This window comes from Rhinolophus sinicus, linkage group LG01 (genome assembly GCF_036562045.2).
Source record: "Rhinolophus sinicus isolate RSC01 linkage group LG01, ASM3656204v1, whole genome shotgun sequence".
NCBI lineage: Eukaryota > Metazoa > Chordata > Mammalia > Chiroptera > Rhinolophidae > Rhinolophus > Rhinolophus sinicus.
This window is the reverse complement of record NC_133751.1, coordinates 106,542,506-106,566,425: the sequence shown is the minus strand read 5'-3', so window position 1 is coordinate 106,566,425 and position 23,920 is coordinate 106,542,506.

The window sequence follows — 23,920 nt, the reverse complement described above, 5'->3', positions numbered from 1 at the left end:
GGCTACCAGCAACCCAGACCTACACTTATTGCTTAGCCTAAATAGTCACAATACCCAAGGTGCTTGAAACATTTCCTTTTGTTTCTTTTTTTTCAATGTTGTATAATTTTTCTTTTGCATTTAATGGCCTTATTGAATATATCTCTTTTGGTGCAAGTTGTCACGGGTCTTTTTGGGAAGTATAAATCATTTATGTAAATTAATTTGGAGGTATAAATAATGCCAACACATAACTAACACTGATTTGTAGGAAAAACGCATTCTGAGTTCTAATTCAGTAGCTCTTCTCCAGTCTCAGTGATTGAAATGAGGGCACTCTTGAATCCTAAAGCAGCTGTAGCAATCAATAGCTCTCACTGAAGAAACTAGGTTCCAGGTGAGAGGCACCAGCCACTTGAGAATTCTCTAGATGTGTAGAGAAGGACAAGCTTTGGGTTGGTTCTTCCTCAGCAGTGCAGAATGTTCTTTCTGCTCAAGCAGACTTTCTGGTCTCCATCTGTAGATATATGTATAATCAATTCTTGGCGCTCAGACCAGTACATCTTAAACTCTAAAATGCTTGTGAGTAACCTGGGGATCTTGTTAAAATGCAGATTCTGATTCTTTATTTGTGAGGTAGGCCCTGAGGGTATGCATCTCTAACAAGTTCCCAGGTCCGCTGGTGGTGATGCTGCTGGGCTGTGGATATGCCTTGAGGAGCAAGGCCTTAGAAATCATTCAATCCAATCTGTTGAGTGGATGAATCTGGCTCGTTCAGGAGTCATACTTCCTGATTTCAGAACCAACTCTATCTCTAGACCTCTCCTCTCTTAAGAATCCTAGTTCTTCATAGTTTCTAATTTCTAACTATAATTGAGCATCTTGTGCTAGAAACTTATCTCTTCCACTTCTTGATGCTCTTTCTCCTTTCCTTCCCTCCTGACCCACATCACACTCTGAGGTCCACTCCTAAAGAAAAAATGTTGTGAGATCTAGTGTTATGTGGTAAGGGTCCAGTTTTTCTAGTCTTAGAGGTAGACTAGCTAGTACTGACCATAGAACTGGGGGCCTGTAGTGCCTTGTGCCTAGTAGGTGCTTAGATTTTTGTTGATTGTTGTTGGTTGGCCTGTGATTCTAAATATTTTCACTAACTGAGAAGAGACTAAGAAATTGATAAGAATTGGCTACTCTTTGTGAACCTCTCCCTGCTCACAGAAGCAGAGGCTATTGCATGCTGCAATGATTGAAGAAACCACTGTGAAAATTGAGGCTCTCATCTGCAGTAGACAAAGGGGTGGGAGTAGGTATTGGTGCCAAAGTGATGCATTTGGGTCAGGTTTTCAGCAGTTCTTCTAATGTTGGTTTACCTCACATTAGGCCACAGAGACCAAAGGGGTTCACAACCCAGTCACTGGAAAAGTCTAGCAAGTGTACTGTGGAGGCTGCATGTGCAAAGCCATCATACCTCCTCTATGCCACACGCTGTCTGCCATGGCCCTTTCCCACTCTCTCCGTCAATTTCCTACTGGCTTCATTCAGAGAGGTGAATCAGGGATGCAAGGTGCAATTAGCCAGGATTTCTTTTCTTTTCTTTTTCTTTTATTAGTTTCAGGTGTACAAAGCAATGTAATATTTAGACATTTAAATCCCTCATAAAGTGATAACCCACCCTCCAAGCCACTACCCCTCTGACATCTTATATATAATAGCTATTACAACACCATCGACTATCTCCCTTATGTTGTACTCCACATCCTGTGACTATATATACCTATATATTTATAGTTGACATTCAGTATTGTTCTACTTCAGCTTCAGGTGTATAATGCATTGGTTAGGCATCTACACAGTCTATGAAGTGATCCCCCTGATAAGTTTAGTGCTTATCTGGCACCTTACATGATATTTACAATATCATTGATTATATTCCCCATACTGTATTAACTACCAATTTGTATTTCTTAACACCTTCACTTTTGTCATCATGTCCCTAACCCCATTCCCATCTATCACCCTGGTAGATCTAGTACCTCTCTGGCACCATACTTAGTTATTACAATACTATTGACTATATTCCTTATGCTATAACCTACATCCCCATGACTACTGTATAAGAACCAATTTGTACTTCTTAATCCCTTCCTCTTTCACCCATCCTTTACCCCCCTCCATCTTAAAGAAGTCCCTCTAAAAGTCCTTGTAATACTGGTTTGGTGGTGATGAACTCCTTCAGCTTTTTCTTGTCTGGGAAACTCCTTATCTGTCCTTCAATTCTAAATGACAACCTTGCTGGGTACAACAATCTTGGTTGTATGTCATTGCTTTTCATCACTTAGAATATTTCCTGCCACTCCCTTCTTACCTGCAAAGTTTCTGTTGAGAAATCAGCTGACAGTCTGATGGGGGCTCCCTTGTAGGTAACTAACTGCTTTTCTCTTGCTGCTTTTAAGAGTCTCTCTTTGTATTTAACCTTTGGCATTTTAATTATGTTGTGTGTTGGTGTGGGCCTCTTTGTGTTTATCTTATTTGGGACTCTCTGTGCTCCCTGGGATTGTATGTCTATTTCCTTCACCAGGTTAGGGAAGTTTTCTGTCATTATTTATTCAAATAGGTTTTCAATTCCTTGCTGTCTCTCTTCTCCTTCTGGTACCCTTATAATGCAAATGTTGGTACACTTGATATTGTCCCAGAGGACCCTTAAACTCTCCTCAATTTTTTTGATTCCTTTTATTTTTGCTGTTCTTGTGGGTGTTTTATGCTACTTTATCTTCTACATTGCTGGTTGGATTCTCTGCTTCATTTAATCTACTGTTGATTCCCTGTAATATATTCTTCATTTCTGTTATTGTATCCTTTATTTCTGACTGGTTCTTTTTCATGGTTTCCATCTCCATTTTTATGCTTCCTATCTCTCTGTTGAATTTCTCCCCAAAATCATTGAGCATTCTTATAACCAGTGTTTGGAACTCTGCATCTGGTAGAGTGCTTGTCTCCATTTCGCTTAGTTCTTTTTCTGGAGCTTTGTTCTGTTCTTTTATTTGGGACATGTTTCTTTGTCTCCCCATTTTGGCTGCCTCCCTGTGTTTGTTTCTGTGTATTAGGTAGGGCTGCTATGTCCCTTGGTCTTAGCAGACTGGACTTATGTAGTAGGTGTGCTGTGGGGCTCAGTGGCACAGTCTTTCTGGTCACCTGAGCCACACACTCCAGGTGTGTCCCTTGTGTGGGTTGTGTGTGCCCTCCTCTTGTAATTGAAACTTAGTTTATAATTGTATATCAATGTGAGGGACTGACCCTTGGGCTCACTGGTTGTGAGGACTGGTCTTGACTACAGTGGAATGGTTGTTGTGCAGGGGCTGATCCTATGGAGCAGGATTTGCCTCAGCAGGACTCTGGTGTCTGCCCAATCTGCCCCATGGGTGTGTCTTATTTGGAGATGGCTGGGCGATGCTCCAGCTCATTTTGAAGCTGCCCACTGTTAGTGTCGCCCACAGGACCACTGTCATGCAGGGTGTCATGTGGGGTCTCTGGTCCCACTCCTCACATAAGAATGCAGGACATGGTGAGGCCAAAAATGAACACCCATGGAGCCATAGGTAGGGGAGTCATACCACTATAGTCTCGCTGGTGGTTAGGTTGGAGACATAGGAAGCAGGAGCCACACGATTTGCATTCCACACTCCGCCCTTGCTAGCTCCCATTTTCTGCTAGCCACGGCAGTTATATCAGTGGCCAATGGCTCACTGTTACAGCTGACGGCCAACTAGCCACAGCTGATGACCATCCAATCACAGTTGATGACCATTTACTACCTGAGCCAGCACCTTTCCATATGAGGCCGAGAGCCTGGAAACTGCACTCCTGGCTCTGTCCCCACAACCACCTTGGAGGGGATCCATTGTAGGTCAAGCTCAGCCACAGCCCGTGACCCACCTGGGGCCACGTAGCAGGAGCCACAAAGAAATCCGCAGATGAATACCACCCATGCTGTGCTTGGAAGCACCTTGAGAGGCCAAGCTGTGATCCAAGGCTAGCTGATGCTAGTGTTGACTTAGGGCTGCTCAGCCAGAGGTACAGGACAAGCTTAAGCCAGATGCTGCTTGTCTGGGTTCCCCGAACCTTTGAGAGACCCTAGGCAGCTTGAGCCAAGGCCGGCTGTCTGCATGAAAAAGACACTGAAAGTGGCCTGTGTATGCCTGAAAGTTGGGTGGGGAGGGATCTCAAATAGCCAGGGCAGGGTGAATGAACAGCTGAGACTCAGATATAGTGGCCACCTGTATCTACATGCCAGGAAGGGGGAGGGCTCAACAAAGAAACAGTGGCCTCCTCCAGATGCCCCGTCCAGGAGAAAGCTGCCTGTCCAGCCCCCATCCCAAGCCAGACAACTCACTTCCCCACCATTTGTCCCTGCCACCTTTTCAGCTGCTTCCCCAGCACTGGAGCTCAGAGTGAGTGATTCCATTGGTGAGAAAGTCCGCACACAGTCCCTTTAACAGGAGCACCTGTGAGTGCTCCGCTGGTTTTCACAACCAGAAAGTATGGGAACTTCTCTCCCCAGCACTGGAGCTCTGAGTTGGGAATCTCTCACTCCTCTAGGGAATGGGGAGGGACCCCCACAGCCAAAATAGCCCTCCTGATCTTTAATGGTCATGTGAGGGTGTGGGACCAACCCGTTCCGCGTCTCTGACCTTCCTACCAGTTTGGAGGTGGCTTCTTCTGCATGTCCTTAGTTGAAAGGCTTCAGTTCAGCTTGATTTTAGGTGATTCTCAATAATGGCTGTTTTGTAGATTAGTTGTAATTTTGATGTGGTTGTGAGAGAAGGTTAACACAGCATTTACCTACTGTGACATCTTGGTTGTCTCTCTAGCCAGTATTTCTTACCTGCCCACATGATATGTAATTTAGTAATACAAAGTATACTTAACACTGACATTTTAGAATTGATACATGTGCATAAATGGACCTCTGTCTTCAACTTGGAATAAGATTATAGTTGCTCCAGTAAAGGAAAGGTTCCATGTATGTTGCAAAACATGAGTTGTGAGGCATGTCCCAACAAACTTGTTATTAGTCATGCTTCAAGTATCCATGTTTTATAATATTAAAAAAAAAATTAGAGTAGATTCAGGGGTTTCTGTATAATAATTTCATTCTCATTGACTTGCATTTTATATGCTTTCATGAGTAAGTCACAGAAAAATGTTTGTTACAGTTAGTGAGTGGTAACTTGCATAAAATCAGATGTTGGATGGCACTTCTGTTGTCTTGAAAAATTCAGCTAAAGACCCAAAGCCAATAATGATTGGATAAGTTCCTAGGAAGTTGCTGCTAGGCATGTCCCTGCAGCACCTACCAAGAGGTGGCCTAGCCAAAGTAGACTGGTGGTCTTGAGTTCAATAAGTACCTCCAACCTATATAAAGAGAAGACTAGACATTCAAAAGGAATCATCAAGGAAACGAATCACATGCCCCAAGGGAGAGAGCTTTGGCTCTTACTTCCAATCCTGGGGTGGGAGCTCCCGCAGGGCACCAACAGTGGATCACAAAAGTACCACGTAGGTCCACTTTGCACCATCCTCCTTTTCCTTGCATCTACCCCAGAAGCAAGCTGAGTGGAGGGAGTACAGACCCCTGTCCACCCCCATGCACACCAGGGTTAAGCAGGAGGCGAGCAGGTCAGCTTGTTGATGGAAAGAAGGCTGAGCGTTGAATTACGGGACTGATATTTTAACTGAGACTGGACCAGGCCTGAGAGTGTCTTGATTACCAAGATGAGGCTTGTTCTTATAATTGGCAGTGACTGGAAAGTTATGGAATGAGTCAAGTATGGTCAAGAGGTGGAGAAGGGAGACCTGAAAGGGCAGGTCTAAAGGCAGCAACTGGAAGAAAATAAAACTGTTTCCTGTTTGAACCCTGATTGAGTCAGACCATTCAATGAGCTGGCTTCTCACGTAAACCTGGGTATACCCATGGGAGTAAGTTCTATCAGTAATTGCCATCTGTCTTAGGTGTGTCAGGGGCAAAATGGTAGGGAAACTTCAGGCATGATTTTTTTTTTAAAATCTTAACCTCAAAAAGTACCATCCTGATGCTCAAGTAGTGGTCTGAGGAGTAGTTGGAGGCCCCCATTCCAAGACACGTCTCCTGTAGATATTCTCTCATTTGGCACCTATTTATTTGGATGTGCCTTTAGGAAGTTTTTAATTGAAATATAAGTATTTCTGGGAAGACAGTACCTGAGGTAATATCAGTCAGTGACTTTGGGGGATTGTCTGATGGAATCAAGTCCCCACCTCTGCTCAGAAACCTTCAGTGGGTCCCCAGTGTCTGTGTAATTAAGTCTGAACAATTTAGCCTGGCACATAGGAACTGCTCCCAGGTTAGTCTTCTGGACAACACTCTTCCTAAATTTTCCCTTCCTATCCCACATGTCAACATTACAGCTCTTTAGGAGTCCATGCATCCATGCCACTCACATTTCCCACCTATTCCCATCATGCTCTTCTCCCCACTACTACCTTAAAAAATCTGCCTACGGAGTTGGGTTCTCCTATATTTTCCTTGAGCCTCCCAATTGATTTCTCTCTCCCTTAGTGATCCTTAATGCAGAAACCAGCCCCTATTTGGATAAAATGACATTATACATCAGGAGTTAGAGAAAGAGAGGTAAAGTTTCAGTAAAATGACAGCTCATGATGGTTTTATTGGACAAACACTGGGACTTCTTTCAAGAGTATGTCAGCAGCACTCCTCTCCTCCTCCTTTTTTTTTTTTTTTTTTTTTACAGTTCTAAGGTTTACCCTTTCCTCTTATATTGAGTCTAGTGGGATCTCCTCTTCCCTGAGTGTCGTCTGGGTCCCTTTCCTCTGCTGACCAGAAGGCAATTCTTAGAGGGGTTCCCTCACAAATTTCATATCTTAAAAACTGGCTGATGAACATTCCCCTCCTCCCTTCCTTGCAGATCTTAGTAAACAAGAAGGCTTTAAAAATATTCCTGTGTCTGTACGCTTAATGTTTACATCATCCTATAGTTTTGTGTGTACACAGTTCTAGCATGCAGTGTTGCCTGCCAGCCTTGGAATTTCCTGTCGGCTCCCCTGATAGACTGTGTACTCCTTGGCAGTCACTTCGTTGTACACACATTCTATTACTCCACACAGAGTACTTTGTAGGTGTTTCATAAATGTTTGGTGAATGACAGCTCATGAGGTCTTAATCTATAGAGGAAAAAGTACAGAGAGAAGCCAAATGAGAGTGAAAAGAGCTGTTGGAAGAGGTGTAGAATGAGGGGCTCTGCTGACCAGTTTATGCCGTGCTGCCATTTTGTCTGAGATTGGCCTGGAATCAGGCTACAACACACCTGTTTACATAAGGTACAGACATCAGCAGATAAGGAACTTCACATCCTTTGGTTTCTCTCTTCATGCATGCTCAGGTGAGTGTGTGTGTGTGTGTGTGTGTGTGTGTGTGTGTGTGTGTGTGTGGTGGGGGCAGGCAGCATAGGTCTGGGAGTGAGGGAAGTGGTAGTTTTGACGACTCACTCCAAAATGTGAGGAAGAGCTGTGAATTTTCATGGATTCAGTAGGGTCTAAACACCAGATTGGTGATGCTACACCCTCCTTTGGATGGTTGGCAAAATGCAGCACAAATGTTACACCCAGACCAAAGAGGGTGCAAGAGACACATTACTGTTTTTGGGGTGAAATTCTCCCTCTTCCATGAAGCCTTCCGCATTCATATAGTCTACGCACATCACTCCTTTATGGAAGATCCAACAGCATTTAATACTTGATGCTGCTTAAGCCCTTGATGATAATGTCCTGCTAGTTTTAGTTAGCTCCTTTAATAGCTTCTGTCTTCCATTTGCTTCAAAGCTCATATTTTTCATACTTCCTTACTTCCTGTCACATGAAAGCATGTTGAACACATAGGAAGAACTGAGTAACTATTAACTGTTTTATTCTCCAATTAAACCCACTATGAAGTAGATACTATAGCATGCTGGTTTTCAGGGGTGTGGAAAAGTAATTTGGGGGAGTCATCTTCAAAGATCAAATATGGAAATATTAGCTGAGTTTGCCTCTCTCTAGTTCCCAGGGGACTTGAAGCAGATCAACAAGACTTTTTAAGAAATAAACCACAAGTAGCTGAAAAACACAAAAGTTCAAATTACATCCGGTGTAACCCTGTGAGAGAATTTTTGCAGCAGAAGGAAGTCTGCTATTCTTGACCTGAACTTTAGTATTCTGTGATAATGTGCAAGCTGCAAAAATGCTTCTAATCTCACTGACAGTTATATTTTTATCATAAATCACATCTGAAATTAGAGGAACCTAATGACGTAGTAAAAAGTTTCCTGAGTGACAGTATATGTATATATATTTAAACCAAAGTAATTGGTAATATTATGGAAACTTCATCTCAGTTTTAAGGGGTGTTTTTCTTAATTTAATGTGCATTATTTTAAAAACATGGCACAGACATGTCTTTAAAACACCCATGCCTCTGGCATTATTCATAGAGACACTTTCAACCAGCTGACTTGGAAAGCACTTTGAACTACAGCTCACATCATTTGTGTTTCTGCTGTCTAAGCAGAAAAAATTGGGATGCAGCCCTAGCAAAAGGCCAAAGAAAACATAAAATGTGAAGGGTAAGAAGAGATCTGTTTCTTAGATGTTTTTCCTGTGTAATGAACATTTTAATGATCCTTTTCAATTGATATTTTTTCACATATCTGAGAATGAGAAACCTAAAAGCATTTTGTTAGGATAACCTGTGTTTACCAAGATGTTAACTTTGAAGCCACTGGTCTTCACTCAGTTCCTGCTCTGCCAGCCTTCCCCTCTGGGCCCACACAGCTTGGTGTCAGCGCTTGATCTTGCTTCTGATCTCCAGACTGGATTTTCTAGCTCCCTCATAAACATTTTAGAAAAGTCCTATTGATATTTTTAACTCAATAAGCTAGAAGTGACCTCATGAAATTATCCCCAAGCGATATTTGCATCAACACCACTGCCATTCTCCACACCTGAGTCAACTTCAACTTATTTTTCTGTCTCCTACAACCAATGGTAGCCAAATCCTGTTGATTCTGACTTTGAAATGTCTAGAGAATACGCTCTCAGATTTCCATTTCTATTTCCATGTCCTAGTCCAGGTCACTCCCTTTTCTGCTTGCCTGTGTCAAGGCAACAAATAATTGTCTAATTGGTCTCATGGGCTGCCATCAGTTTCCTCTCAAACACATCCTTCACATTGTTCCCAGGGGTGCTCTTCCTGAAGAATGACATAAATGATGACCCACTTCTGCTAAAAAAAACTTGTGGGGGGTCCCCACTGCCTACTGAATCTGTTTCTAACCTAACTCTTCAGCCTCATTTTCTGCAACTCCCTCCCATCTTCCCACACTGAACCCCAAGAGACAGCTCACTATTGCTCTGTGAGATACCCACTTCACCACCTGTGTCTTTGCTTGGGTTGTTTTCACCCCTTCAGCCTCCAACAAGACAACATACAAATGTCCTACAACTTCCCCTAGCCCATCACCCCTCCCTGCCCCCAAGCATCACTCTTTCTTTACGTTTTTTTTTAAACAGTTCTTCTTGGCAGGCTTTATGGAGGTGTTGTTTACATTTCTCTCTCCCCTGCCCATCAAACTTGAGCTCATAGAGAGCAGGGACTGTATCATTTTTCTTTCTTTTTAAGACTCAACTTAGCGATGGATATATATTAAATGCTCAATGAATTCTTCTTGTTGAGTGAATAAATAAATGAAGTGTTGCCTACTTTGTGAATCTTTATCTGATCCTCTGATGCAAATTATGTTCTCCATTACGTAGGATAACATTTTGTATATATCCCCAAGTTTCTTCTCTTTGCATTTGGTTTTCAATGATGTGGGTTGGTATGTTTTTCTTTGTATTTATCTTGCTTGTGGCTTGAGGGACTTCTTGAATCTGTGGCTCAAGGTCTTTGTCAGGTTTGGAAAATTCATGTCATTATTTCTTCAAATGTTACTCAGCCTCTTTCTTTCCCTCCTTCTCTTTGGGAATCTAATTCCATTACATTGAGAACTCAATAAATAGTTTTAATAGAAGATTAAACACAGCTAGAAAAGAGACTAGTAATCTGGAAATAAGGACAGTGGACATTATTCAGAGTGAAGTGCAGAGAAAAAGGATGGAAAATACTGAAAGAGACATAGGGGACCTGGTAGAAAAATCTATTTATTGAGTTCACAATTTCTGATATCAGTTTTAGAATTTTCATTTGATTCTTTTTTATAGATTCTAAATCTCATGAAATTCTCACTCTTACCATCTATTTGAAATCAGAGCGGTTTAAAAGTATTTCAATAACTCCTTGGATCTCTGGAGGGTTTGCTTCTATTGTCTTTTTTCCCTCTTGGTCATCTCTCTTGGATGTCTGGTGACATTTTATTGAATGCCAGACATGTATATAAAAATTGCAGAGATTATAGATGACACTTTTTTGTTCCAGAGAGAATTTTAAAAATCTTTCAGCACTTTGACACTGCTGGTTGCTCTGTCCAGCTTCTTATAGTCTTAGAAGCCACTATATGCCTCTCTATAGGTGCTTCTTATGAATCAGTAGATGCCTCAGGGGAAATGCTACTCAGATTGACGGGCTCATGTATCCCTGCTTTCCTCTTCTTCTCGATCTTGGCCCTTTAAGTCCTGGTGCCTTGCTGGCCCTGAACTCCAATTTTTGTCTCTACAACTCCGTAAGATGATGAAAGTTCTGCTCAGCTTTTTTGCCTCTTAGCAGCTGCTTTCTGCTTGGTTTCTTAGCCCTTCCATGTGTGCTGTGTATGAATCAGCAAATGCTCTGAGGTGCTAAGTGCTATGGAATGTTGTGCTCACCTCAGTGAGTTTCTCTTCTCTCTGGGCTCCTGGCCCTGCAAAGTCTGGCTTCCTTGAGAGCTTCCAATGTCTTCAAACAGATTTGTTTTTGTTTTTGTTTTATCACACCTTTGTAGTTTGTTCAGTGGGATGATTGATCTGCTTGCTACAAGATAGTCTGCCATAGATGGAAGTGGGACTCTGTATTTTTCTATTACAGTACTTTCTTCTACCATAAATTTTCAGGTGTGTTTTTTCCCCCATTTATGACTTCCTTGAGAAAAAGAAGAGTATTTTATTCCACTTTTCTCTTATAAAATGTCAATTCATTCAACAATATTTTTTTGAGCACTTACTATGGGCTAAGTGCTGAGGACACATCAGTCAAAAAAACGGACAAGTTCTCAGCTGTTATGGAGCTCAAGTCCTCGGGCAGAAGAAAGCACACAAATAAATAAACAGCACAAATATCGAATACTAAAGGTGTTAGGTACGGGATTAAATTAAAATGCTGGGGGAGAAGGTGGGTGGCTACTTAAGGTCCTCTCTAAGTGGGTCATCACTGAGATCTAAATGACAGAAAACAAGACAGCTACGAAGAGATCTGGAGAATTCCAGGTAGAAGGTGGAACAAGTGTGAGGGACACAAGGTGCTCACTAAAGTAAATTAATTTTGTGAGATTCTAAATGAAAAATGTCAACATAAACTACTTTTTTAAAAAAGAGAACATAATAATTTTAAAACGTTTCTAATTTTTGCTAAATAATTGTCTCTGGCTTGTAAGTATGTGCTATGTATGAAGTATTTTAACTCATTTAGGAATCATGACTGCTACTTATGGCTCCTGAAAGAGTTGATGCCTGTAATAGGCACAATTCCTTGTAGGAGGGCCACTCATTCAGCAGCGTTATAAAGCTGAGTAGAAACAATAATTGTTTTCTTCTTACCTTTGAGGTATATGCAAGTATGCTATTTTTCTTTAGTAATCACATTACTAATTGTGATTTACATAAAATGCTCTATATTTATTAGGGCTCTGTATCAGTCAAGGTCTTAGCAAAAAACAGAACCTGCAAAGAAGAGGCTGCTTCCAAGGATGTGGACAGGGTAAGGGAACAGCAGGATGGGGAGGCACCCAGAGACCAGCAGTAATGGGAGTCATTACTCCCCAGGCCTGAGGGGACATTAGGCATTACAAAGTGCATGACTTCAGTCCAGTGCAAGCTGAAGTCAGGGAGGAAGCAGGAAAGAAATGCCCTGTCTCTCATTCCCTCTGCCTTGCTTTGAGGTGCCTTCCTTGGCTAAAATTGCCCAAGAGCCAGCTGGCAGTGGAAAGTGGTGATGCAGTTCACAGAGTCGGGCCCCAGGGCTCAGAGCTGCACGGACAAGGGCCAAGGATAGACGTGGCGAGAGGGAGCAAACTAACCACAACACACACATGCTCACTTCAGAAACAGCAAGCAATAATGGGTCTGATGAGAGTTGAGAAATTTCTTGTGGAGCTCCAACTTCACTAGGACTAATGGGATATAAAGTGCCTTTCCCAAACCGAGGCTAGAGAACCCAAACAATGTTCAGTCATTGATTTTGTCTTTAAGACTGGAAAATTTTGGTGGAGAAATTTGAAATTAGCTTGGGAGGATCTGAGGATATGAAAATGGCATTCTCAGTGGAGTTTTGAAGAACTGTTTTAAAGCAGAGGCTGGCATTTATGCTGGTGGGAGGAAGAGACAGACCAGGGGAGACTGGGTACAAAGGTGCAGGTCAGAGAGGTCTGGGAAGAAGGGACCTGTGGGGGGCATGGATTGCTCAATGAACAATCATCAATCATACCTGAACTTATTTAAATCTAGTCATACTGAAAAATCTGTTTGCTAATGAAGGGGTCATGACACTGATTATTGCTTTATGACATAGAAATAGCTGTTTTTTCCATTCAGCAATTTAAAATAGCAAAATATTACAATTTTATTGCCCTGCCCATGCAAAAACACCCATATTTAATTGTCTGTATACTCTCCCACACAAAATGTCAGTGTTACTAGGCCTGGAGACTTGGTGGATTTCGGCTAAGTCATATTTAATTCATGTATGATAATTTCTTCTAAAATATCCCAAATGAAACAATCTCTTATTCTACATATGAATATTGTATAACTTTCCAGGCAGTATTTTTTTGTTAATGTCTAACTTAAATTTCCATTTTTTTTTTCACATTGAAAATAGGACAGTTTTTCGATGGGGAAGGGCGATGGAATAAATCTTATTGGTTCAAAGGGTGTTTGCACCATTTTGTTCCTAAGAGCTTGAAATTATTTATGTCACATATTACTTTTCAAAAGCTTAGTTAGTATTTATCACTTTAAGTACTTTAAAATTTTTAACTCATGGACTCTCAAGAAACTTTGTGAGGTACGTAACGTTATCATTATCATCTTCATTATACACTCAGGGAGGCTGACAACTGCGGCACAGAGGGTACATAAGAGCAGACCACACAGTTAATAAATGGGAAAGTTGGGATTCAAACCTGGGGAGTCCGGCTCCAGGGCGTGTGGGGCCAAACTACTATGCCAGGCTGTCTGCATTCAATGGAGACATGAGTTTATGATAATGCCACTACTATGGAGCTCAAGTTCCCATATTATGAACTGAAGTGTTTACCAAACATTTAAACTAACATTTTCAAAAGTGCCCAGTAGTCTTCGCCTTAAAAATCCTATCGATTAGAATATTACCTTAAGAGAATCCATCAAAGATCCTTTGGGCCAATTGAAGGGAAAGATCTAATCAGCATTACTGAAAATGTGTTCCCTGCAGGAATGCCCTTGCAGGATATTCCCTGTAGAAAGGTTTCCATCATCAATAAAGTTTGCAGAATATCACACGCTATATCTGTATATTTGAGATTCACAACACTCATATTAAAGATACTGAATAGTTCATCAGTAAAGATACCTGTTTAACTTCTTTTTTAACCTAGACTTTATCAAATGAAATGTACCAAAGAATTATTTATTAATTGTTACATTTATAAACATCCTGTAGAACCAGCTTTGTACAATTTTGAACTGGTTCCTTAAAATCAAAGCTTTGTGTCAGAAATTTCTAGAAGCCAAGCAAAAAGCGGAGGGGGCTAAAAAAAATGACCAAGAAGTGAAACAAGGACACAGATGTAATCTGCTAAACTGGTATTTCCCATCATGAATAACATTGTCCACTGGATTTCTCTGTGATCTTAGGCAGCTCTACATGTAAGTTTGGGAAGGGTAGCAGCAAACTTGTCTTGGCCTCCCTGTGTGTGCTGTGAATGTCTCCTCAAATAGCCTTGGTTTGTTCGACATTTTAGAGTGATTTTGAATGCTCAAAAGGGTAGGTTATAAATCCAGACCTGGTGAGAAACACTGTTACTTATCTGAGAAGAGCCAGGGGGTGCAGACACATATGTGAAAATGAGATCTTTTTAAAACACAGGAGAGAGAGAGAGAGAGAGAGAGAGAGAGAGAGAGAGAGAGAGAGAGAGAGAGAGCTGGATGTAGGGATTTGTTATTTATTAAAGGCTTTGTAGTTATTGTAATCACTCCATGCTCTAATTTAAGAATATGGTTAAGAATGTGGTATTCTCCTCGCCTCTCTCCTTCCCTCCCCTCCCCCCCCCTTCCATTCACTAGCTCTCTCTGAACACCAGTCCGGTTCAGGTTCATTGCATTTCTGGATAGCTGGTACTGACCATAGTGTTGGGCCTCTGGCTTTGTGCTCTCTTCCCACACCTTCCCGATGGAAGTCTTGACCCTGCCCCAGTTTTTTCGTTCTTTCTGGACAAGCTAACAGTCCCTGGAACAAGACAGAGAACAACTTCACTTTCTCACTGTCATTATTTCTCCTCATGTTTCTTTCTCTCAATTTGGCTCCCAAGGCCTAGAACGACTGGCAGCCCCTTAATGGAAGGTTGCATGGACCTTCAGTGCTGTGCTTCATTCAGTTTTCTATCAGACGCGGGCCTCCCCTGGCAGGGAGGAAACTGCTCCCTGGAAGTACATTTGTGATCTGTGCAAATGAATTCACTTTTCCACAGCACCAGAGGGCCATTTAGTGAATTACTTTTGTTGCACAGAATACCACTCGGGTGTGTGGGAAGATGGAATGGGTGTTACATGGGTGAGCGATTTTCTCCCTGAGAAAAAGTGTGCTTACACAGAGGGCTCTGGCTTGCCAATGAGCCTGAGTCTGGACGGTGGACTGCGGGATGTTTGGCTGAGGGTCTGCCAGGGCAGGGCAAGCATGGGGATAGTGTTTGGTCCCTGAAGCATCTAGAAGGGTTTTTTGGGGACTCTAAAACTGAATTCTTGAAGTAACATTGATTAATGATAGCAACAACAACAATGACAACAATGGTTTATTTAGCTCCTATCAAATTCTGGCATCATGGGAGATACTGCACACAGATGTCATTCACCTGAGCAAAAACATTATGGGATAGAAGCTTTGATGACACCATTTTATGGGTAAAAAAAATGAGACTTTAGAGAGGGTAAACTCCCTACTTAAGGTCATGCACATAAAACATATTGAAGTAAGAGTTCAAATTCATTCATTTATTCAACAAATATTTACGTTCCAGGAACAGTTCTGGATGCCAGGGATAGAGCAGGAAGAAAACCCCAAAAGTGAATGTAGTAAATTAGAGGATGAAACATGTAATGGAGAAAAATAAAGCAGGACAAAGAGATAGGACAAGGAGATGGATGACAGTTCTATTGTTTGTGCAAGGGGGTCAGGGAAGTCCTCTCTAACAAGATGACATTTAAGTAGAGAGTTGAAGGAAGTGCAGAAACAAGCTGTGTACATATTCCAGAGACAAGGAAACAGGAGGTGCAAGAGGCCTGTGGCGGGCGTATGCCGGGTGAGGCCAACGACAGAAGGAGACCAGCGTGACTGGAGCAGAAAGGGAAGGGTGAGAGGGAGGGGTAAGAAATGAGGATTGTACCCTACCCTAATAAAAGAGGCCTCAGAGAGCTTTCTTGTCCCTTTTGCCACATGAGGACATAATAATATGGTGGCTATTTATCTATGAACCAGGAAGTGAGCCTTCATCAGACACTGAATCTGCTAGTGCCTTGATCTTGGACTTCCCAGTCACCAGAACTGTGACAAATAAATGTCTATAAGCCACCCAATCTATGGTATTGTTGTTATAGCAGCCCGAATAAACTAAGTGACACTGTAAAGGCTGGGGATGGACCCTCCTTTTCCCATGGGAGATGTCAAGCATCTGATACCCTTTAATTGTCCAGGCTCAGATGGCCCATACTCTATGCTCTTGAAAGAGAATAATCATCCTTTGGGCTTCCACAAATGGATCGCACATGGATGATCTAATTCTTTACCCTTCCAGCTAGAGACAGATGGGAAGAATAGCCCCTTCACTGCCCACACCCCACATCTTTAAAACTTGTATCGGGAAATGAGTTGCCTGCAGAATGGCTCTAAGGAGCCCTCTACCATCCTCTAGACCCACACACCACTTTGAACCAGAATGACAGCTGGTTCTGGATCTTCCTACACTTCTTCTTGAGAAACTTCCTGGACCAACCTCATATAAGTCATGAATATTTTTTGTTACTTCTTAATCCCTGTCAGGTAGCCCCTCGCTGCATGCTCCCTCATCCCCACACTGCTTTGTACATCCTGAAACCTGATCCTTCTTCCATTCCTCTTTATCTGTCCAAACCCTTCCACTGTGCCCTCTGGAGCTCCTGCTCTGTCATCTACAGATATACATTCTCATCTCCTTCCCTGGATGTTTCCTTTGCCTTCTCACTCTAACTGGAACCTGCTCTGCCTGAGGACGTAGCTTCCTCCGCAGTCTTCTCAAGGAGAGACTTTTGATTTCATGAACCTTAGAGCCTGGGAAAAGGGTAAGTTTCTTCCTCACTCCCCTTTGCCGCTTCTAATTAATCATCGCTCTTGCTCCCAACTCCAGAGACCTCAGCCCCTTTGAAGCCCCTCATCAGACGTTCCCAGCTGCTCCCCCACCTTGTTGCTGTCATTCACTGACCTTAGTCCGATGCCTCCAGCACTGGCTTTGCTGTGTTTGTCTCTACTGTCAGTGATGTCAGTGACAGCTTTTTCATGGTGTTCTCCCTTCTCCTGGAACCCTTCTAAGCACTCTAAAAGCATTATTTTGTTTAACTCCTGTGATACTATGAGATAAGTACTATTATCACCCTCATTTTATGGATGAGTAAACTGAGGTGCAAAGAGTAATATACTTTACCTAATATCACACACAGTTGGTTAGTGACAGAGTAGGGCTGGAAATACAGCCTGGTTCCAGAGCATGTGCACTTAAACACTATATGAAGCTGTTTCCTTGACCGTATTCCTGGGAACCTTCATATCTATACAGGTGACCATTCAACACCCTGGCCGCTCTGTTTCTCAATTTCCTTGGCTCCTCTGACCTACCATAGCTCCCCACCCCTGTGGTAATGTCCAGGACCTTTTTTTTTTTTATCAGTTATAACAACATTATATCAAAATAGGTATTTCAAAGTTTTCCACTCTCTGGCGTTACTTCTCCATCTTTCTAACCCTTTGTTGCAGTACTCCCACTTCAGAAATACCTCAGCTTCATGGAAGCCTCAACTCCAAGAACTCCATTGACTCTACATTATTTCACTTGTGTTAACCCCCCTGAAACCTCACTTCCTTCCAGTGGACAATGGCTACAAACTAGGGGAGCACTTCTTGATTCGGTTATCTAATGCAGAGCAACAATTCACCCCAAAGCCCAGTGGTTCCAAACTACAAGCATTTTATTTGCTCACAATTCTGTGCACCAGAAATTGTAGCAGGGCTTGTCTGGATGGTTTTTCTGCTCCATGTGACATCAGCTGGAGACTTTCACAAGGCTGTAGTCAGATGGTGACTGAGATTGGAGCCACCAACATGGCTTTACTCACGCGGCTGGAACCTGGGTAGTGCTGGATGGGCTCTCTCTCTCTCTTAATTGGTAAAAGACCACCTCCACGTGTGTATTTTGGGCTTATTTGCATGGCAGCTGGATCTCAAGAGTGAGGATTGTAACTTCTGCAAAACTAGAAGCTGCAGAAGCTACACAGCATAACGTCTGCTACATTCTATTAGTCAAAACAAAATATATGGTGAGCACAGATCCAAATGGAGGGGAAATAGACTATATCCCTTGGTGGGTGAATGGCAAGATCACACTGCAAAAGAGCCTGTGAAATGGGGGTATTATTGCAGCAATATTTGGAAACAATGTAATTGTGACGCAGCGCTACAATTTCTCCCTTGCAAGCACTTGTACCTCCCTTATCCTGTTCCTTTTCCTGCTTGCCTGATCTGGTCAAACCCAACTATCAATCAGCTCCATGCCTGTACCTGAGTAGCTAAATGTTTTTGGAGAAAAATCACACAACTTTTTAACTATCCTCACTTTTATATTATTACCATGAATCTCAAATGATCTCTGAAGACTGCCAAGCAATCTTACTAATTCCCTGGATGTTTATTTTTCCCACTTTCTAGCAGGACCATTTCATACCATTTCTTTCTTAAATCCCCAACAGCATTCTATCCCTCTAGCCCACACTGGGGTTAACTTCAACTCACAATATATAGATGCAATCACATGAGATGTACCTAATTTTCCTACCATTGTGTCAATTTACATGAATCTGTACTCACACGTCTTCCCTTCCATTCTGCTGAAATGGAAAAATGATCCCTGATCCATCTAAGGCAAACCCTCCACCCTTTCTCACCTTTTCAAAGACTTCATTCCTGCTTTTATCTTTCTTCTCTTCTCTCATCTCACCATCATCAATTTCTCTTGCTCTCTGGGGATGCCTTCTTGTTTCTATTTACACTTTCTTCTTCATTAGCCCATTTAAGTCCATGGCTTTAAATGCAATCTCTCCTCTGATTACTCCTAAATTATATCTTTAGCTAGGGCTTTTCTCCTGAACTCCAAGCTTGTATATCCTGCTGCCTACTTTATGTCTCCACTTGAAAGTCTAACAGGAATTTCAAACTTAACATGGCTAACATAGAACAATGGATTTTATCCCCATAATCCTACCCTAAACTGCTGTTCCTCAAGTTCCCACTTGACAAAAATCTAGTAGTCCCAGTAGATTCTTTGTTTTTCTCCCATGTGTATCCATTCCTCCATCCATCCATGATTCCATTCTCGAGTCCTTCTACTCTAGCTCCAAATATTCTGAATTTGACTATTTTACCATTTCCACTGTTATACCCTGGTCCAAGTCATAATGGCACCTCCTAGCTGCCCAATTTTCCTGGTTAAAACCTTTTTTATTACTAATTGTGTAAAGACATCACACTGTTAACATCACAGCATGTGGCATCAGCCTGCCTGGTTCAAATGACAAACAAATTAAAGAGAGCATCAGCTTAGTAAAGTGAATATCAGAGCATATCCCTCTCCTACTTAAAACCCTTTAATGACTTTGCATTACAATTGAATAAAATCAAATTGTTAATCATGGCCTGAAAGGCCCAATAAGATCTGGCCTTTGCCAGACTCTCTGAACTCAACTCCTATTACCTTCCCTTTACCCACTCCATTCCAACCAGCCAGCCTTCTTTCTCACCTGAGTACATGCTAAGCTCCTTCCAGTTTCAGGTCTTTGAATGTGATACCTCCCCAAACATTTGCATGGCTGCTGTCATCATTCACATCTCAGTTCAAATCATCTCCTCCTAGAGGCCTTCTTTGATTACCTCAGAAAAAGCAAATTTCACATACCCCCTTGCAGACTCTGTAGCAATCACTATCTAAAATTTGCTTGTTCATCAAATTGTTTCCATGTTTACTGTTAATATCTTCCTTACCAGAATGTCAGCTTTTTGAGGGCAAGGACTTTATCTTTTGATTCCCAGAAACTAGACAAGGCCTGGCACAATGCTTTTTGATTTATTGACTAATGTAAGTAATTCAAGCACATGAGAAAAATCTTAAATAGCCTCAAGACATAAAATGAAAGTAGAATTATCCTTCTGCTTGCTCTTAGGACCTCCCTCTCCAGATCCTACTCCCAAGAAATATGCTGGTTTTGGGAATTGTAGAGTTTAGCACATTAACATCTCTCCTCAACTTCTATTTTAAAAAATTACATTATTGTTTAAAATGTCTCCCTTTGGTTACTTTATAGCCATAAGTAGTACACTTAAATCACTATTTTTTTTATGTCCCTTTTATGTAAGAAAGAAAAATGTAGTAATAACTATATATGGTGTCAGGTGGGTACTAGACTTATCAGGGGGATCACTTCGTAAGTTATATAAATGTCTAACCACTATGCTATACACCAGAAATTAATATAATATTAAATGTCAACTGTAATTGAAAAATAAAAAAATAAAAAGTAATAAAATAAAAAATAAAGAAAAAACAAAAAAAGAAAATATATACCACGGACTCTTCCCCTATTCTTTGGCCCCTTCCTTCTTAGCTTAGGTCATTACTTTACATGATCAAGGTTTATTACATTTATATTCTGATCTGTAACTATAATTAAGTCTTCTGTGCTTTGATGATAGATTAGTTTCTTAAAATCAAATACCATTAAATGGCAATTGGAAATTATGATTATGTAAATATTATTCAGTGGAGAACCACGTAGTTTGATTAGACTTGTAGAGAAGGAAAAATAATCCTAAATCATCAAACCATGACACTCAAAGGAGAAAGATCCAATTTTCAAGGTCAAATGAATTCTGTTTTCCACTTATATTCCCTTACTTGCTAAAATCATGCTGTAGTTCAATTTGCTTTGATTTGACATATGACATTTTTGACAGCTTTGCTTTGTCTTTTCCAAAATCTCTAATAGCTTCTCTTTTTTCTTGCTGGTATGAAACTTATAATAATAAAAATAAATCTTTCTAGAGAAGTTCCCTAAGGCCAGGCATTAAATGTTTTACATGCATTATTTCATTTAATACCCACAATGACCCTATGAAGTAGAAATTATTTTTATACCCATTTTTCAAACAAGAAAATTGAGTCAAGAAGAATTTGAGTAACTGCCCAAGGTCCCATACGTAGTTTGTAATTTGAACCAAGCAGTCTGATTTTGGAGACTGAGATTTTAATCACGTAGTGATGTATTTACCCAGTTTGTAAGCATATTAAACTTCTTTATTACACTGTTATTGAAGTAAATCTATTTTTTTAAGTTGAAGATTTTTTTTGGGGGGGATTTCTGACATTCTGTTTCAATTTGAATTTTCAGGTTGAGTAATTGCTATATAGCCGTAATCTTGACATTTTGTTTCATTGTGCTTCTGGTTTGGTCTACATGTTTTCCTCTTTCTTTGATTTCATTTAAAATTGTTGCTGGCATACAATGACAAGTAAGTTTTTCAGAAAGAATAACTGGAAAGTAAAATTTGTGTGTCCTTGCATGTTTAAAAAGTCACTATATTGACCTCACACTTGATTGATAGTTTGGCTAACTATAAAATTTAAGTTTCAATAATCTTCTATCAGAACTTTGCCAACATATAGCTCCATTATCTTCTAGCATTCATTATGGTTGATGAGAAGTATGATGCCAGTTCTTTTGTGGGTATTCCCCCTCCATCCCCCAGAAGCTTTATGTTTGCTTTGTCTTTTTGTTCAGTAATTGATACATCCGACTTATGCTCTAGGAAATTTTCTTCCCTGATTTATTTGATAATTTCCTTTCTTCTGGCTCTTTTTTTTTTCTTTTCTTTTTTCTAGAACTCTTCTTGCATTGGGTTGGAATTCCTCCATTGAAGTTAGATCTGCCATATTTCTTAAGTTTTTCTCTTCTTTTCCTTTAAACATTTTCTCTTCTTTCCTTTTTTCTTTCTTTTTAATCTATAATTTTTCTCTGACTTTATCTTCTAGCCCTTCTATTGATTTTTATTTTGACAATTTTGTATTTAATTTCCAAAAGATTGTTGTTTTCTGTACCATGTTCAAGTGTCCCGTTGGATTTGTTGGATACAGTCTCTTTTTGAATCTGTACATGCAGTCTTGGCAATCGGTTACTCTTTATACCTTAAGAGATTATTCTGTGTTGTTGATTTATCTTAAATGTTTGTTGAGCCTTGGCTGCCTTTTCCTGTTTGTATTTAAAAAAATTAGAATTTTCTAATATGTGCTAAATTTCTTCTGTAGCTGAGTGGATCTGTTTCTGCAGAAGATCTCACCATCCTTCCCTTCCAAAAAAAATGCCAAAATAAGATGGACTTTGCTATGAAGCAACAACACCCACATGAAAAACCTCAGCATTCCCAAGGCAAATGTTCAATATCTTTATAGGACAGAGCTCTGACTTTGTGTGGAGGTCAACAGTGTGGCTGTTGTGTTCTCTAATATGGGTAGAAGTGGGAGATGTAGGAGGTCTGGTTTGGCTCTTTTGTATACATTTTTTTCCCCCCCAGAAGCTTAAAACAGCAGCAATTTATTTAGCTGACAATTCTGTAGGTTGGCAAATTGGGTTTGGCTCAGCTGGGTGGTTCTTCCATACAGTTCTTTAATTAATTATGCTGATTAGAAGCCCAAAATAAATTTTTGCTACCTGAACATCTCAACTCTGACTTAGGAGACTTTGTATTTTTTTCTAGGAAAATGGTTTCAAACTCTGCATGAGCCTTATCTTTTCTGCATTCTGAAATGAATTTTCCCATGTACTGGTTTATCCTCCAGTAGACTCCCATCTACTTTTGATATACACAAATTCACTCGGAGCTATTCATACTCTGGCAGCTGTTCACACTGCTTGCTCCCTATATATAACTGTGTATTTTTATCCAAGTGAAACCAGAAGAAAGTGAGCATCTCGGGAAGGCTTTAGGGAAAAGGCATCATAAAAAGTCAACGTGTGGCTTGAGGGATAGACGTGAAGAAAGAGAGTCTATCTTATATGTGGTGGTTCTCCCATGAGTTAGTGTTTAATGCAGCTGAGTGTGTACAAGAAATCCATAGGGCATTTTTTGGTAATTTTATTAACACCTAACTTATTTAGAGCAGTTTAAGGTTCACAGCAAAGTCGAGGGGAAGGCACGGAGATTCCCTGTGCACCCCTTCCTCCACTGGTGCACAGCCTCCCCCATTATCTATATCCCACACAGAGGGGTACATTTGTTACAGTTGATGAACCTACATTGACACATCACAATTACTCACATCCATAGCTTACCTCACAGTTCATTCTCGGTGTTGGACATTCTATGGGTTTGGACAAATGTGTAATGATCTACGTACACCATTATAGTACCATCAGAGTACTTTCACTGCCCTCAAAATCTGCTGTGGTGTGCTATTCATCCCTCTCTCTCTCCTAACCCTTGACAACCACTGATTTTTTTACTGTGTTCATAGTTTTGCCTTTTCAAGAATGTCATATAGTTGGAATCCTACAGTATACAGTCTTTTCAGATTGGCTCGTTTCACTTAGTAATATGCATTTAAAGTTCCTCCGGGGCTTGGTAGCTCCTTTCCTTTTCATGCTGAATAATATCCCATTGACTGGATGGACCATAATTTATTCATTTACCTACTGAAGGACATCTTGGTTGCTTCAAATACAGAGGGTTTTTAATGGTGGTGAGTTTTATTCTCTTTCTCTCAAAACCCAGCAGTCAGAACCATCTCCTCCAGCCCCTAGGTACCTCACAAAGTTACTGCCCAGCCACAACAATTAGCAGCACAGCAGAACTCCAGGACTCAGAATATAGAGCAACGGTTTGAATCTACATTGTCTAGAAAAAAAGGTTAGCATGCTACTCTTGGACCACCTGTGGCCCTTTCCTAACTTGGTATTCTGTGTTTATTTTACTAATGACATATGTTTATTTCTTCTCTTGTGATTGTAAGACCAATGTGAAAATTTGAAACACTCAGAAGAGTTAAAATATTAAATATTACTCAATATTCTGCTGCTCAGAAAAAACTTAACATTTCAGTGTATATCTTTCCAATTTTTTGAGAAAGAAAAACCTCTTTGTATGTAGGTTTCATTTGACTTTTTAAAAATTTATAGCTCATGTCTT